The sequence below is a fragment of the Cynocephalus volans genome, chromosome 10 (assembly GCF_027409185.1).
Source record: "Cynocephalus volans isolate mCynVol1 chromosome 10, mCynVol1.pri, whole genome shotgun sequence".
Taxonomy (NCBI): Eukaryota; Metazoa; Chordata; class Mammalia; order Dermoptera; family Cynocephalidae; genus Cynocephalus; species Cynocephalus volans.
The window spans coordinates 16,241,977-16,254,420 of record NC_084469.1 but is presented as its reverse complement, the minus strand read 5'-3'; the positions used below and the strand labels follow the sequence as shown (position 1 = coordinate 16,254,420).

The window sequence follows — 12,444 nt, the reverse complement described above, 5'->3', positions numbered from 1 at the left end:
AGAATAAGGAGACATGATTAAATGAAATGTAGTACCTTGAATTGGATCCTGGAACAAAAAAAGTACATTAGTGAAAAAACTGATAAAATCCAATTAGATCTGGAATTTAGTTAATAGCAATGAACCAAAGCTGGCCTCTTAGTTTTGTCAAATGTACCATGATAATGTAAGATGTTAACGTTAGAGAAAATGGTAAGGGGTAAATTTATTACTACATGTACCATCTTAGCAACCTTCCTGTAATTCTAAAATTATCCCAAACTAAAAAGTTTATTTCTTAAAAATCTGCTCAAGGCTAGATGCTTATAAACTCATTCATTACCTTGCTGACTGTAAGATATGGGAAAAATCAAATTGTTTTTCCTGTTCTCACACTCGACAATATTTCTGACATCAGATATGTGGGTTCTTTCCCACACATCACCAAATGCGTGTCCAATAATTCAATCAATTCTGACTCTATCTACCTGGAGATAGCTTCAGATCCCACTGGTTATGGGTTCAGTCCCATAAGACTGTCCCCCACCCCTACTTCAGGTGCCAATTGCAAGACCCAGGTTGTGACCTGTACTTCTGACCAACCACTTACAAATAGGTTCCTGACAGATCTTGGACGTGACCAGCACCGTTTTACACACATTCAGCACAAAATGGCCACCAGCCTTTCCCTTAGAAACCTCGTGGTTTCTGAGAAACAGAAACTCCTCCACACCAGTACCAAACCCCGCCCTGATTACGTCAGCCTTCCTTACAGTCTGTATAAGCTCTCCCACCCCCAGGCCTGGTGCTGTCCTCCATTTTGAGGGCAGCCCAGCAGCTTTTCTGCCTTTAATAAAGCTTGACTGGTACCTGGCATTTCAGCTCGCTCTCTTTCAGTTCCGGCAACCCCCTCCTCAGGTTCCATCAATTTGTTAGAGCAGCTTATAGAACTCAGGAAAACATTTTCCTTACTATTGCCAATTTATTACAAAAGATATTTCAAAGGCTACAAACTAACAGCCAGATGAAGAGACACATAGGGTGAGGTTTGAAATTGTCCCTAGTACAGGAGCTTTTGTCCTTATGGGGTTAGGGTGTCCTACCCTCCCAGCATGAGGAGGTGTTCATGTTCACCAACCCAGAAACTCTCCAAACCCAGTCTTCTGGGTTTTTATGGAGGCTTCGTTACACAGGCATGATTGATTAAATCATGGGCCACTGGTGATCAATTCAACCTTCAGCCACTCTCCCCTCGTCGGAGCAGGGGGTGTGGGACTGAAAGTTCCAACCCTCTAATCATGTGGTTTGTTCCCCTAGCAACCAGTCCCCCATCCTAAAGCTAAGCAGGAGCCACCAGCCATCAGACATCCATTAGCATACAAAAAGATTATATGAGCTTTAGGAGCTGTGTGCCAGGAAATGGGAAGAAAGATCAAATATACTATTTCTTACTATAAATCATAGTATAACACTGACCATTTCCTACAATTCTACTCTTTCCTAAATGTACTGCAGTTGCACTGGCCTCTTTGTTATTCCTGAAACATATCCATTATACACACACTTCATCAAAAGTGTGGTTTCGACTTGGGATATTTTCAACTTAAGATGGGTTTATCAGGACAAGACCCCACTGTAAGTTGGGAAGCATCTGTATATAGTAGGCACTCAATAAGTATTTGTTGGGTGAATGGATGACTTTATATTTAAAACAGACAAAAGAAAAATTCTTCAGGGATATATGCATTTTAACAAAAATAAAACCTTTAATCAAAGGAATAAACATCTGGTATTGCAATTTCAGATGCCATTATTAAACAGTAGAGGTATTTTAAAATGCAACAGAACAGTCTTCAAATCACCCCTTGAAATCATTTGTAGACCATTGCTTATTTCATCTGGTCCTAAGGCCTACTTCATTCTTTAGTAAGGCCCTCACTATTCTGTAGTAAATAGGAAGGTGGCTAAGGGTTATCCCCTATTTCTGCATTACAATAAAAATAAAGGGAAGAAATGCAGAGGAAATTATTTCAAAAATAGAAGACTTCTCATTTCAGTCCCACTTATAAGAAGCTTGAAGTCTCCACTCCATTCTAAGAATTAAAAAGCTGAACAAACTAAAAAATCAATAGCTCTTCTTAGACTCTTAAGAGAAGTGAGTTCACAGGCAAATGGGTTCCCCCCTCAAACTGGAGAGACAGGTTTATACAGAGAATCACAATATACCAGAGCAGAAACCTACATAGGAACGAGTGCAGTGCCAGGATAGAAAAAACTGAACTGTGGTTGACAAACTGCTGGGGGCTAGGTGTGGTAAGTCTGAGAGTTAAAAACTCCAGTAGAGGGCGGAGCCCGTGGTGCACTCGTGAGAGTGCGGCGCTGGGAGCGCAGCGATGCTCCCGCCCCGGGTTCGGATCCTATATAGGAATGGCCAGTACACTCACTGGCTGAGTGCCGGTCACGAAAAAGACAAAAAAAAACAAAAAAAACAACAACAAAAAAACTCCAGTAGAACCCAGTTATAGGGTGTCCTATACTTCTGTTAATTTTACCTCCAGGAGCTCTACCAGGTCCTCACAATGAATATTTGAAAAAAACTCCCTCATGCATCTGGTAGAGGGAGGGGAAAAGAAATGATATTGAAATATGACAGAGCACTCTGTTCTTCTTAACAAGGTCTGCCCTCAGGAGAAACTAGTTAACCAGAGCCTCACTGACCTAGAGGAAGGGAAATACCTCACTCCAGCCCACTCTAGCCTTCCTGTACCACCTCAGGAGGAAGAAAAGTCAAAATGAACCCTGAAAAACACATGTGCAAGTTACAATCCAGAGGTACAGGCTCACTAAAAGACTGAGACCTGTAAGAAAATAATCTAAGTGATTCATTTTCAGAAATGACTTATCTGAGGGTATTTTAACTATTCAGGCCTAGCCCAAAAGTTGTCTGACTGGTCCAGCCCATTCCCAGAGGGTCTCTGAACAGATAGAGCTCTCCTTGAGATGTTAATTAGTTACTAGCCCCCATTGTTTTCTTCATTCCCTGGTGTTTCTCCTTTCACAGGGTTTTAGCAGGCCTTTTTCACAGACTTTGTCCTGAGCCCTCAGAGAAAGAAATTTCTTACAAGGGGGTAATAAATCAGGGTAATAAATTTTAGGCACTGTCTGGGAAGATTGTGCACCCCATAGTACTCAGCCAATGAGGAAATGCGGGGAGGGACTTGCATACTAGGGAATAACTTGCTTGCTACAGCCCTTTTCTGTGTGCCTGCCCTTCAGACACCTGAGCCTTATAAGGCCATAATTAAAGTCTCACTTCACTGTACCTCATGTCTCTGTGTCCATCTTTTGGCATTGGATGGGTGAGGGCATTTCTCACAAAACCTAATTATAGGACAATAGAATGCTTCCCCTAATACTTCACCTTACCTCTACATTATAAGGACCTATTTACAGCTGTTCCTTTTACTCAGTACCTCATGTCTGGCTATCAGGAAAAAAATTACAAGGCATAATAAAAGGCAAAAAACACAGTTTGAAGAGACAGAGCAAACAAGAGAACCAGATATGGAAGGGATGTTGGAATTACCAGACCAAGAACTTAAAACAACAATGATTAATATGCTAAGGGTTCTAATGGATAAAGTAAACAGCATGCAAGAACAGATGGTCAATATAAGCAAAGAGATGGAAATACTAAGAAAGAAAAAAAAAGAAATGATAGAGATCAAAAAACTGTAACCAAAATGAAGAATAATGGGCTTATTGGTAGACTGGATGCATCTAGAAAAGAAATGAAGAATCTCTGAACTTCAGGATATACAACGGAAACCTCCAAAACTGAAAAGCAAAGAAAACCAGAATAGAATATTCAAGAACTGTGGGACAACTACAAAAGGAGGAGCAAAGATAAGTATTATATCTGACTTTTGCTCTGAAACCATGCAAACAAGAGGAAGGTAGAGTGAAATATTTAAAGGGTTGAGAGAAAAAAACCACCAGCTACAATTCCGTACCCTGCAATATCCTTCAAAAGGAGAAATAAGGACTCTCTCAGACAACAAAAATTGAGGGAATTGGTTGCCAATAGGCATGCCTTGTGAGAAATGTTAAAAGTTCTCTAGGGAGAAGAAAAATAACATAGGTCAGAAACTCAGATCTACTTAAAACAAGGAAGAGCATCAGAGTAGGAATAAGTGAACATAAAAAAAAAAACTTTTATTCTTCTTATTCTTATTTGATCTAACAGATAATAGGTTGTTCAAAATATAGTCCACCCTCTGCAGGGGTGCATTCTGCATCTGCAGATTCAACCAACTGTGGATCAAACATGTAATTAGGCCTACGATGGTTGCGTGTGCTAAACATGAATAGAATTTTTCTTGTCATGATTCCCTAAACAATACAGTGTAACAATGATTTACATAACATTTACATTGTATTAGGTGCTATAAGTAATCTAGAGATGGTTTAAAGTATATTTGGGCTGGCCAGTTAGCTCAGTTGGTTAGAGTGTGGTGCTGATAACACCAAGGTCCAGGGTTCAATCCCTGTACTGGCCAGCTGCAAAGAAAGAAAGAAAGAAAGAAAATTGTAAACTATATGGGAGGATTGTGTAGGTTATATATAAATACCATGTTGTTTTATATAAAAAAACATGAGCATCTATAGATTTTGGTAATCGTTCGCTGTACTGGCCAGCTGCCAAAATATATATATGTATGTATGTTTTTTGGGTTTTTTTTTGTCTTTTTCATGACCAGCACTCAGCCAGTGAGCGCACCGGCCATTCCTATATAGGATCTGAACCCGTGGCAGGAGCATCACTGTGCTCCCAGCATCGCACTATCCCAAGTGTGCCACGGGCTCGGCCCTGTATGTATGTATTTTGGTATCCACACAGGGTCCTGGAACCAATCCTCTGTGGATACCAAAGGAAGACTTTAATAATAGCAACAATGTATCCAATTATGTATGCTTATGCATATATTTTATGTCTATATGTATATATATATCTATGCTTAAATATACTTACATATAAGTAAAATGAATATATCAATGATACAGGGATGGGAGAGAAGAGTGGGCTTGAATTATTTGTAACTGTATATTGCAAATTCTAGGGCAACCTAGAATTAAAATTAAAGGTTTTAAAAAAGAAGCATATATGATATGCTAAGAAAGGAAAGAAAATGGAATCAAAATGTTCAATTAAAACTACAAAAGGCAAAAAAAGAGTATAAGACAAAATCAAGAGCAAAAAACAAGAACAACAAATAGAAAACAGTAACAAATATGGTAGATATTAATCCAACTATATCAATAATCACTTTGGTCTTGAATGTTAATGGTCTATGCACTGGTTGAATGACAGAGATTGTCAGAGTGATATACAACCCCAAACTGCTAAATCTGACCAGATTAAAAAAAAGAGAGAGAGAGATTGATTGTCAAAGTGAATCAAAAATAAGACCTAACTGTATGATGTCTGCAAGAAACCCACTTTAAATATAAAGACACATTTAGATTAAAAGAAAATGGATGGAGAAAGCTATATCATGCTAACACTAATCAAAAGAAAGCAGGAGTAGATATATTAATTTCACACAGAACAGATGTCAAAGCAAAGAAAGTTATTAGAGCTGAGGAGGGACATTACATAATGATAAAGAGGTCAATTCTCTAAGAAGACATAATAATCCTTAACGTGTCTGTGCCTAACAACAGAGCATCAAAATATGTGAGGCAAAAATTGGTAGAACTGCAAGGAGAAATAGTTGAATCCGCTATTATAGTTGGAGACTTTAACACCTCTCTATCAGAAACTGACAGCTCTGTAAGCAGAAAATTAGTAAGGACATAGTTGAATTCAACAATATTACCAGTCAACTTGATATAATTGACATCTATAGACTACTTCATCCAACAACAGCAGAATACACCTTCTTCTCAAGCTCACATGAAATAGTCACTAAGATCGACCACATTCTGAGCCATATAACACAGATTAACATATTTAAATTAATATAAATCATGCAGTGTCTGCTCTCAGACCAGAATAGAATTCAACTAGAAATCAATAACAGAAAGATAACTTTAAAGTCCCAAAATATGTGGTGATTAAACAACATACTTCTAAATAACACATGGATTAAAGAAGAAACCTCAAGAGAAATATAAAAATATTTTGAACTAAATGAAAATGAAGGTACAACTTAACAAAATTTGAAGGATGCAGCAAAAGTAGAGCTTAAAGGAAAATTTATGACACTGAATGCTTACATTTAAAAAAAGATCTAAGCTTCCACATTAGGAAACAAGAAAAAAAAAGAGCAAATTAAATCCAAAGTAAGCAGAAGAGGGAAAAAGAAAGGAGAAGGTAGAACAGGGAGATATTGGTCAAAGGGTACAAGGTTACAGTTAGGAGGAACAAATTCTGTTGTCCTAATGCACAGGAGTGTGTGGCTGGATCATTGGCTCAGTTGGTTAAAACTCAGTGTTATTATACCAAGATGAAGGTTCAGATCCCTGTACCGGCCAGATGCAAAAAAAAAAAAAAAAAAAGAAAGAAAGAAAAAAGAAAAAGAAAAAGAAAAAAAATAAAGAAAAAGAAAGAAAGAAAAAGAAAGAAAATCAGTAGAGAAAAATCAATGAAACTAAAAGCTGGTTGTTTGAAAAGATCAATAATATCAATAAGCCACTAGCAAAGCTAACTAAGAAGAAAAGGAGAGCGGACACAAATTACTAATGTCTGAAATGAAAGAGGGGACATCACTACACAGCTCATGGACATTAAAAGGATAATAAAAGAAATACTATAAACAACTCTGCCCACAAATTTGATAACCTAGATGAAATGGATCAATTCCTTGAAAGACACAATCCATCAAAATTTACAAAAAAGGAATAAACTATCCAAAAAATAGGCCTATATTTATTAAAGAAATTAAATCATTAATGAAAAACCTTCCAAAACAGAAAGCACCAGTCCCAGGTGGGTTTACTAGGGAATTCTATCAAACATTTAAGGAAGAAATTATAACAACTTTCTACAATTCCTTTCAGAAAATTGAAGCAGAGGGAATACTTCCTAATTCATTCAATGAGGCCACTATCATCTTAACACCAAAACCAAACAAAGATATTACAAGAAAAGAAAACTACAGACCAAATCTCTGTCATGAACATAGATCAAAAATCCTCAAAATATATTAGCAAATTGAATTCAATATACAAAGAGAATTATACATTTTGACAAAGTGGGATTTATTCCAGGTATGCAAGGCTGGTTAAACATTCAAAAATTAATTAATATAATACATCACATCAACAGGCTAAGAAGAAAAATCACATGATTATATGAATGGATACAGAAAAATACTTTGACAAAAGCCAACACCCATTCATGATACAAACTCTCAGTAAACTACAAATAGAGGGAAACTTCTTCCATTTGATAAAGAGTATCTATAAAAACCTACAGCTAATATCACACTTTTTTTTTTTTTTTTTTTTGTCGTTTTTTCGTGAGCGGCACTCAGCCAGTGAGTGCACTGGTCAGTCCCATACAGGATCCGAACCCGCGGCGGGAGCGTTGCCACGCTCCCAGCGCAGCACTCTACCAAGTGCGCCACGGGCTTGGCCCTAATATCACACTTTTTAAATAAATTTTTATTCAATCAAAATTGATTATACATATTTTTGGGGTTCAACATCGAGATATGTTGATCAAATCAATATTACTAGCATGTATATTGTTACAAATTATAATTATTCTTTATGCCCCTGTCCAATCTCTCCCCATCCTCCTCTTCCTCCCCCCTCCCCCCTCTAATTACCCTAGATTTCTTCTCTCCTTCTGAAAGAATAATGGTTACTCTGTTGATTTGTTGCCTAGATGATCTGTCCAGTGCTGAGAGGCGTGATCAGTTCCCCCAATACTATCACAGAGCAGATGTCTCCTCCGTCACTATGAAATGAGCTCTGTGGAGACAGACATCCTCCTCCTTTCTTTATCTCTGCTGGTGACTCTCTTTGTGTCATCTCACTCCAATGACTGGTGGACCATCTGTGTGGTGGTTGTGGCATCTAGCCGCCTTCACGGCAGCCGTGGTTATCGTGGTGGCTGTGGTGGGCCACCACATGGGGGAGATGTTTTTGGCCTGCTCTGTGGTGCTGGCAGCGTGCTTGGTTGTGGAGAGTGTCTGATCCCCAGTTCCATGCCCCCGGTCCCTGAGTGGGTCCTGAGGTGCTGGCACGGTGTGTCTGGTTGTGGGAAGGGGGACCGGTCCCCTTCTCCATGCCTCAGGCACCTGGGCAGGGCCCTGATGTGCTGTCCCAGCATGCCTGGTTGGTGGGGGAAGCCCCCAGCTCCTTACCCTGGGTCCCTAGGCAGGCGATGAGGCACTGGCACAGTGTGCTTGGTTGTGGGAGGGGGGGCCGGTTCCCTTCTCCATATCCCAGGTGCCAGGGCAGGCCCCAAGGTGCTGGCACAGGGTGCCTAGTTGTGGGAGGGGGATCCAGTCCCCTTTCCATGCCCTGGGTCCTAGGGCAGGCTCTGAGGCACTGTCACAGTGTGCCTGGTTGTGGGAGGGGTGTCCAGTCCCCTTCTCCATACCCCAGATCCCTAAGCAGGCCCCAAGACACTGGCACAGCGTGCCTGGTTGTGGGAGGTGGGTTTGGTCCCCTTCTCCATGCCCTGGGTCCCCTGGTGGGCCCCAAGGCACTGTCACGGCATGCCTGGTTGTGGGAAGGGGGTCCGGTCACTGGCTGCTAGCTCTGGATCCCCGGCAGGCCCCTAGGCATTGGTGGTATGCCTGCATGTGGGAGTGGGGTACAGTCCTTGGCTCCAATCCTCAGTTCCTGGGTGGGGCCCTGAGGTGCTGGCAGTGTGTGTGGCTGTGGGCAGGGGTCCTGCCCCTGGCTCCATGCCTCATGTCCCCTGGTGGGCCCCAGGGCATTCATGGTATGCCTGGGCCAGAACTAAGTTTTTGTCCTTTACTTGCTTCTAACCCAGGGGAACCTCCTATGGGAACCAGTACCTGAGCTGTGTGGTTGAGCTAAATTGCTGCTTTGCTGCTGTTTCCCTAGAGAAGACTTTTTGTGGAGCTCAGGGCTTAATGGTTGACCTTATATGTACTTCCAGCTCTCCAGATACTCAGTGAACCTGGGTTGTGTGGAAACTCTGATCTGGGCCTGAGTTTTTTTCATCGAACTGCACCCCATGCAATTCTGTATCTCTGACCAGTCTTCTCTGAGTGGTCCTGTGCTGATTGGGGAGCAGATTGGCTGTCATTGCTGTGTCCCAGTGTTCTCCTGGTGGGCCCATCTCCCCTACCACCCATGCTCCAAACACTTCCCATGGGACAGGCCATGCACCGGTCCCTTGTGATGACTCATCAGCCTCTGAGTGGCTCCCCTTTTTCAGCTGTTCTGGCTCCTCACTCCAGCGTGGGTCCATGGGAACCCTGTTAGTGGTCTTGCTGTCCTGGGGGCAACCAAAGTCCTCTTCTCCCCTTCCGCCTCCATCTAAAGGGCACAGCTGTGGCTTCTGCCAGCTCCTGCTCCATGTGCTCCAGCATTAAAGTGACCACAGCCCAAAATGCTGAGAGCATTTTTTTCTTTCTCTCTTCATGGTTTCTCCCGCCTTCCTGAGTTCCGTCTCTTCTCCTCTTCACCTGAGCTCCAGCAGCCCCAGCTTGTCTGATGTTACGTTTTTATTGTTGTAAATTCGTTGATTTGTGGGAGAGAGTGACGCTGGGGACCATCTTGACTGGAAGTCCTAACATCACACTTAATGATGAGAAACTAGAAACTTTCCAACTATGATCAGGAACAAGGCAAGGATGTCCCCTCTTGCCATTCCTTTCAACATCATATTTGAAATCCTAGCTAATGCAATAAAACAAGAAAAAGAAGTAAAAAATATACTAAGAAGTAAGAAATAAAACTGTCTTTGTTCACAGATGACATGACTGTCTCTGTAGAAAAATCTGAAAGAATTAACAACAACAAAACTCCTGGAATTAATATGCAATTATAGTGAAGTTGTAGAAGGCGGCCGGTTAGCTCAGTTGGTTAGAGCGTGGTGCTAATAGTGAAGTTGTAGGATACAAGGTTAATGTACAAAAGTCAATCACTTTCCTATATATCATCAATGAACAAGTAGAATTTGAAATAAAAAATATAATACCATTTACATTAGCACCCCCCAAAATGAAATACTTAGGTATAAATCTAAGGTATAAGGAAGACTTGAAAACTCTGTTGAAAGAAATAAAAGAACAAAATACTGTAAATGGAGAGATATTCCATGTTTATGGATTGGAAGACTCAATATTATCAAAATGTCAGTTCTTCCCAACTTGATCTATAGATTCAATGCCACCCCAATCAAAATCCCAGCAAGTTATTTTTAATACAAACTGATTTTAAAGTTTCAATGAAGAGGCAAAAGACCCATAATACCCAACTCAATATTGAAGGAGAACAACTTTGGAGGACCAACACTCCCCAACTTCAAGACTTACTATAAAGCTACAGTAATCAAGACAGTGTGAGACTGGCAAAAGAATGGACAAATATTGGTTACAGTGTGGTGCTGATAACACCAAGGTTAAGGGTTTGCATCCCCCTACTAGCCAGTAATCAAAAAACTAAAAAACAAACAAAAAGAGTAGACAAATAGACCAATGGAATAGAACAGAGAGCCCCAGAAATATCCACACAAATATAGTCAACTGATCTTTGACAAAGGAGCAAAGGCAATACACAGAAACATAGGCTTTTCACCAAAGGGTGCTGGAACAACTGGACCTCCACATAAGAAAAAAAAAGATTCTAGACACAGACTTTACACCTTTTATAGAAATTAACTGTGATAATTTCATAGACCTAAATGTAACATGAAAAACTATAAACTTCCTGGAAGATAACATAGGAGAAAACCTAGATGAGCTTAGGTCTAGGCAATGACTTTTCCGATAACACCACCAAAGTCATGATCCATAGAAGAAACAATTGATAAGCTAGACTTCAATAAAATGAAAAACTTCTGCTCTGCAAAAGACACTGTCAAGAGAATGAGAAGACAAGCCACAGACTGGGAGAAAATATTTGCAAAACACATATCTAATAAAGGACTGTCATTCAAGATATACAAAGAAGGGCTGTCCAGTTAGCTCAGTTGGTTACAGCACAGCCTTGTAACACCAAAGTTTAAGGTCTTGTTCCCCGTACAGGCCAGCCACCACAAAAAAAAAAAAAAAGAAAGAAAGAAAAATACACACACACACACATAGAACTGTTACAACTGAATAATAAGAAAACCAACAATATGATGATCTTAATCACATGAACAGTCGCTCCACCAAAGAATATATACAGAGGGCAAATAAGCATATGAAAAGATTCTCCACATAATATGTCACCAAAGAAATGAAAATTAAAACAACAATGAGATATCACTATACACCTATTAGAATGGTGAAAATCTAAAACACTGACAACACCGAATACAGGTAAGGATGTGGAGCAACAGGACCTCTGATTTATTGCCGGTGGGAATGCAAAATGGTATAGCCACTTTGGAAGAAAATTTGGCAGTTTCTAACAAAACTAAATATACTTTTACCATATGATCCAGCAAGGAGATGAAAACCTATGTCTACACAAAAACGTACACATGCATGTTAATAGCAGCTTTATTCATAATTGCCGAAACTCGGATGCAACCAAAATGTTCTTTAGTAGTTAAATGGATAAACAAACTGTGATATATCCAGACAATGGAATATTATTCAGTACTAAAAAAGAAATGAGCGATCAAGCTCATTTATTTGATATTACTAAGTAAAAGTAAATAAGGAAAGTCTACATACCATATGATTCCAACTATATGACATTCAGGAAAAAGGCAGAACTATGGAGACAGTAAAACGATCAGTGGTACCAGAGGTTAGATGATAGGAGGGGATGAATAGGCAGAGTACAGAGGATTTTTAGGGCAGTGAAAATACCCTGTATACTATAATGCTGGACACATGTCATTATACATTTGTCCAGACCCATAGAATGTACAATACCAAGAGTGAACTCTGATGTAAACTATGGACTTTGCGTGATAATGATGTGTCATTGTGAATTCATGAATTGTATCAAATGTACCACACTGGTGGGTTATGTTAGAGGCTATGCTTGTATGTGGGCAGTGGGTATATAGGATATCTCTGTACTTTTCTCTCAATTTTACTGTGAACCTAAAACTGCTACAAAAAATAAAATAAAGTCTTACAGAGACAAAAAGCAAACAGGAAAAAAATAGAGGGATTAATATGACCAGAGCCAAAGTAGGAAATTATAGCCTCATTTATGAATGTGTACATTATGGAGAGGACACCCTCAAATAAAGAATTTTGGAATGGTGTCATTTTTAAGTATAAAGGGCTATATGTGAAATTAATTTGTCAG

General features: G+C 39.9%; 1 protein-coding gene and 1 non-coding gene across 2 annotated transcripts in view; one reads left to right on the top strand and one right to left on the bottom strand.

Annotated features, from left to right (window-relative positions):
• The window catches only part of PPM1E (protein phosphatase, Mg2+/Mn2+ dependent 1E), a 181,593-nt gene that overhangs the window by 51,640 nt on the left and 117,509 nt on the right, over positions 1-12,444 (bottom strand). The window lies entirely within an intron of this gene.
• Positions 4,465-4,538, top strand: TRNAI-GAU (transfer RNA isoleucine (anticodon GAU)). Its single transcript has one exon. It is a non-coding gene; the product is annotated as a tRNA-Ile (tRNA).